This window comes from Vigna umbellata, chromosome 6 (genome assembly GCF_029865625.1).
Source record: "Vigna umbellata cultivar VRB3 chromosome 6, Vumbellata_1.0, whole genome shotgun sequence".
NCBI classification, from domain to species: Eukaryota; Viridiplantae; Streptophyta; class Magnoliopsida; order Fabales; family Fabaceae; genus Vigna; species Vigna umbellata.
Window position 1 is genome coordinate 19,022,616 of NC_142170.1, and position 6,236 is coordinate 19,028,851.

Here is a 6,236-nt window from a genome sequence, read left to right on the forward strand (position 1 = left end):
ACTTTTGACAGTGTCAGTGATGAAGATTTATATTCAGACTTCCAGCTACTTGACAAAGTCTTGAATAATGTGGGACTTTGTAACTTGATGTGCTTCTTGCTTGGCGTATCCTTTTATAAATTGTCAATAATATTCACTTAAGTCGACAAGTCCATCTAATTGTTTCAAATTTGTTTGCTGAATCCAGTCCTTAATAGCTTTCAATTTTAAAGTATTCATGGCAATAACACCTAGACTTGGCAGAATATGTCCTAAATACTATATTTCCTGCACTATATTCAAGTAGAAGACATTTCTTTTATTCATCCATGAAAACATGTTCGTGAATGAAGGATCTAGAAAACCACTTCTAAATGACGTGTATGCTCATCTATATTGAACTATATGTTAAGATGTGAGAAAAAAAAATGAGAACAAACTTCCTCAAGTCATATTTAAAAATATCATCATTATGCTTTGAAATGTGGCCGGTGGATTCAGTGGGCCAACAGGTATCACAAGTCATTCAAAGTGTCCATGATGCGTGCAAAAAAGCAGCTTTTTATCTGTCCACTTGTGCCAACATAACTTGACACTTACATGATCTGAAATTGAGCTAAGAGAAAGAAGTTTTGATAGTTTGTACGGACCATCCAAGAACCATGTTTCTTCTTCATAAATATAGGAGATGAAAAAGGGCTCTTGCTTTGCTGAATAATCCCCTCACGAAACATATATGTCATTAACTTTTCAATTTATGATTTTGGGCTATGGGATAATTAATAAAAGATTTAAAGAATAATTCTGATGTATTATTTCAAAGAGTAGAGTACCATATATATACATTTAAGGATCCTATAATTCTTCATCTATTAAAAGAATGACAGGTGCACAAATATGCACAAATTATAATAATATTTAAATTATAACTACACTAGTAAAAAATGCAGATTTTGACGCTTAATATACGCTTCGGTTATACCAAAACCGAAGCGTACAACGTTATATACCTCGGTCCTTATTCAACCCGTTGTGGAACAGACCTATTGCCTCGGTTCAGACAAAACTGAGGCCTATACAACCCTGCTGCTCAGTCTGAAAAGCTTGAAAAGGCACTGGAAAGTCTGACAACAAGCTACTGCCTCGGTTCGCCCAGCAACCGAGGCCTATACACCCCTGCTGCTCAGTCTGATAAGACTGCAAAGGTACTGAGATGTCTGAGCACAAGCTACTGCCTCGGTTTGCCTAAAAATCGAAGCCTAAACACCTACCTATTGCCTCGGTTAGGACGAGACCGGAGCCTATAAGCCTTTGCTGGTCACCTGAAAAGTCTGAACCATAGCCTATTGCCTCGGTTAGTTGGGAAACCGGTGCCTAAAGCGTAGCCTACTGCCTCGGTCTGCAGGCGAACCGAGGCCCAAACCACCTGCCCCAACTGCTGTTGCTACGCCTGTCCAACTGCTGCTACGCGCCTGTCCAACTACTGCTACGCGCATGTTCAACTGCTGCTACGCCTAGGGCATCGGTTAAACACTGAACCGAGGTCGATTCTCCACACTTTCTACACCGTTGATGCTTTTAATCGATGTCGTATGGTGATATTACCTCGGGTGTATGAGTAACCGAGGTAGTATCTCAATTTCATATTTTCAAATCGCGCAGAACCTCCATTTTCGTCGACAGCTTCTTCTTCTTCCTCGTACACTGTTTTTTCTTCATTTTCCTCGCGCAGAACCTCTAGTGCCTCTCCTTGACTCGCCGCGCCACCGCTTTGCTACCAGTTTTCTCGCCGGCTTCCGTCCTTGTAGTGCACTACTCGTCGTCGTTTTTGGGCGCGCCTCCTCCCTTCGCCGTCACGCCATTAGTGCCTCGCCGGTGCTACCTCCGCCACTACTGCTGCCAGTGCTCGCGCATTCAGTACTGCTCGTCCTCGTTGTTGGCCGCGCCTCCTCCCTTCGCCGGTACTGCCTCCAACGCTGTTTCAATCTTGTTGTCTGCATTGAGGTTGGTTCATTGTGTTTTTGCTGATAATAATTGGTGGAGGCTGAAAGAGAAACAAATTGTATGAATTGGTTGTTTTGATTTTTTTAATTTTGGTATGCGATGTATTGGTTGTTTGTTGTTGGCAGTGTATTGGCTGTTTGTTGTTGACAGTGTATTGGCTGTTTGTTGGTTGAATAAATTACATGTTGCATATGTATTTATTTTTTTGCTTGAATATATATTTTTGTTGTGAATTAGCCTTAGTTTCCCGTTTGAACAAACATACTTTTTACAAATGAAAATAGAGGAGATGGTAATAATAATTTACAAGTATTGAATCTTGAATTGTCCGGTTGGACAGTTTAAGAAGAGTAATAACTTTTTCATAGTTTATTATAACATATCAATTTTAATATACATGTCTTAAATTTCACGAAAATTTGTCGTTGTGTTTTGTATTGATCTTCGGGTGCATATTTGATTGTGATTTATAATCACTTTCATTTCGTGTAACCTGAAGACCAATGCGAAATGCTGACAAAATTTTGTGAAATATGAGATATGTTGTTTAAAATTGATATGTTTAATAAACTATAAAAAGTGAATCTTCTTGAATGGGATAGGGTCACACCTTGAATACAAACACGATCAAAGTGATCATTCAAGATTATTGAAATTGTGTAAACAATTTTAGTAAAGATGCGTATGGATAGAGGGTGGATTAATTTACCACGCATCAGCACTGAGTACGAGAGAGGAGTAGAAGAATTTATAGAGTTTGCGCAACGTAATGCGAGTACAAGTGGTGATAATGAAGTGAAGTTCAGATGTCCCTGTGTGAACTGTTTGAATGGGAGGAAGTTGAACGCAAGTGATATTAGGGAACATCTTATATGTGATGGTTTCATACGAAGTTATACAACATGGATATGGCATGGCGAATTAATAGACTTTCCAACTGTCTCTCCAACTGAAAATGTTTATGATTCCACAATGGATATGGAAGATCAAGCAGAAGAAGATAACTTAGAGGACATGATCCACGATGTTGGTGCAGAAGCTTTTGCCCAAGCGCATGTGTATGAAACAATGTCCACTGATGCGGAGACTCCTTTGTATGCGGGTTCAACTAAGTTCACACGGTTGCCAGCGGTGTTAAGGCTCATGAATTTAAAGGCGAGCAATGGATGGAGTGATAAGAGTTTTACAGAATTGTTGTCGTTGTTGAATGAAATGCTGTCAGATGGAAATACGTTACCCAATCGTAATTATGATGCAAAAAAATTCTTTGTCCGATGGGTATGGAATATAAACGGATACATGCATGTCCGAATGATTGCATATTATATAGGAATGAGAATGAAGTTTTGATAAAGTGTCCAAAGTTTGGGTTATCACGATACAAGTCAAAAAACAACGGTGAAGATGGTGGTCACACAGAAAGAATGGTTCTGCTTTGAAAGTAGTTTGGTACCTTCCACTAGTTGCCAAACTTAAGCGTTTGTTCGCGAATCCCAAAGACGCTAAAAACCTAAGATGGCATGCAGATGAGAGAACAACTGATGGGCTGCTTCGTCATCCAACTGATTCAAAGCAATGGAAAATTATTGATCAAGAATTCCCCCAATTTGGTGAAGAATGTAGAAATCTTAGGTTTGGCTTAGCTACTGATGGAATGAATCCATTTGGTAATTTAAGTACCAATCACAGTTGTTGGCCCGTTATACTGATAATTTACAACTTATCTCCTGGATTGTGCATGAAAAGAAAGTACATGATGTTGTCAATGTTGATATCTGGTCCAAAGCAACCTGGAAATGACATCGATGTTTATCTAAGGCCACTAGTTGAAGACTTGAAGTTGTTATGGGTTGATGGGGATGAAATATTTGATGCCTTTGCTTCAGAAACTTTCATGATGCATGCCATGTTATTTTGCACCATTAATGACTTCCCAGCTTACGGTAATTTGTCGGGGTACAGTGTGAAGGGTCATAAAGCATGTCCTATATGTGAAGAAAACACTGCAGTTCAACAATTAAAACACGGAAGGAAGACAGTGTATATGCGTCATCGATGATTTTTACAATCTAATCATCCGTATCGAAGGTTAAAGAAAGCATTCAATGGAGAACAAGAGAAAGACAATGCACCCAGTCCACTTACTGGACTTGAAGTTGCTGAGAAAGTTAATAGAGTACATCATATATTTGGGAAAACGTCGAAGAAGTCTTCTGTAACGACCCCTTGGAAGAAGAAATCAATATTCTTCGATCTTCCATATTGGTCAAAGTTAGATGTTAGACATTGCATAGATGTCATGCATGTTGAGAAAAATGTATGTGATAGCTTGATTGGTACACTACTAAACATCCAAGGAAAAACAAAAGATGGAGTGAATGCGCGTTTGGATTTGGTTGACATGAAGATCCGAGAAGAGTTGGCACCAAGAGAGATTGGTAAATGTACTTATTTGCCCCCTGCATGTTACACAATGTCCAAACAAGAGAAGATAAGTTTTTGTCTTTGTTTAAAGAGTATCAAGGTACCACAAGGATACTCTTCAAATTTCAAGAGCTTAGTGTCAATGCAGGACTTAAAGCTTGTTGGACTGAAGTCTCACGATTGCCACGTCTTAATGCAACAGTTGTTACCAGTGGAAATTCGTGGAATTTTGCCCAAAAAAGTTAGGCTGACCATAACTCGATTGTGCTCATTTTTCTCGTCAATTTGTAGTAAAGTCATTGATCCTACAAAGTTATATGAACTTCAAAGCGAAATTATCATCATCTTGTGTCCACTAGAAATGTTTTTCCCTCCATCCTTGTTTGACATCATGGTGCATTTACTTGTTCATTTGGTCAGAGAAATAAAGTTGTGTGGACCAGTATACTTAAGATGGATGTACCCTATTGAGCGTTATATGAAGATTTTGAAAGGGTACGTCAAAAATCAATATCGTCCAGAAGGTTCGATGATTGAAAGATATATTGCTGAAGAAAGTATTGAGTTTTGCTCTGAGTATATGACTAAAGCAAATCCGATAGGAGTCCCTTGGACATCATGGTTGAGTAGATATTCTACAAGTAAAAGCATCCGAGGTGTGAATGTGGTGACGAAAAGTCGTGAAGAATTGATGCAAGCACATCTGTACATATTAAACAACACAGATGAAGTGATCCCATTTTTGGAAGCACACAAAGCCGTTGTAAGGGACAACTATCCACGACAATCAGAGAAATGGCAGTTGCTGGAGCATAACAAAACATTCTTGTGCTGGTTCAAATCTGAAGTTTCGAAAGAATCACGGTCCTTTGAGACTTTGTTGTGGTTAGCAAATGGCTTGAAGTTTGATGTTGTATGTTGTACAGGCTACGAAATTAATAATTGCACATTCTATACAAAGACTTTGGATGATAAAAGCACAGTACAAAATAATGGCGTCAGTCTAGAAGCTAAGTCGCTACAATTTTCCACATCCAAAGATCAAAATCCTATAGTTGGATCCATAAGATACTATGGTAGAATTGAAGAGATATTTGAAGTTGATTACACTAAGTTTTCCGTTGCACTCTTCAAATGTAAGTGGGTAGACAATAAGAGTGGTGTCAAAATAGATGAATCTGGTATGACACTTGTTGATTTTCGAAAGGTTGGTTATAGAGACGAACCGTTCATCATGGCATATCAAGCAAGTTAGGTTTTTTATGTCAAAGATCCTGCGTCTGACCATTTGTATGTTGCTCTCCAAGGAAAAAGGTAAATTGAAGATAAAGAAGAGAATCTAAGTAATCTTCATATCGCTGACAGCCATCCATTTAAAACGACAATAAATTTGGATGGCGACCCTCTAATTGATGATATACAAGCAATACGAGAAGATCACAATGAGGGAATATATATATGACAAATCCATATGATTATGTATGAATTTCATGTTTGTGTAAATATTTATGGCTTTTGTTAAATAATATATGTTATTTTATAAGTGCTTTATTTATATTTCATCTTATTTATTGTGACAGATATATGGCTGAGTCACCTCATTCGTCAGGCGATGAAGTCCCCACCACTTCTAGACGGACGAGAGGAGCAACGAGGTTACGACAGCTTATACTTAGAAGAAATGTAGGTGAGAGGACACCTGTCATTATTGACGTGGTCACTGGAGTTGCAGCTGGCCCAAATGCAGATGTATTTAGGTCTTACCTTGGAGTATTGGCACATGATCGTATCTCTATACTTACTCCATCCTTTGACCATGTTTCTGAGGC

At 38.6% G+C, this 6,236-nt stretch overlaps 1 pseudogene; it reads left to right on the top strand.

Annotated features, from left to right (window-relative positions):
* The first annotated feature begins 3,508 nt into the window (after window positions 1-3,508).
* Window positions 3,509-5,869, top strand: LOC148196895 (uncharacterized; annotated as a pseudogene).
* Window positions 5,870-6,236: the final 367 nt, after the last annotated feature.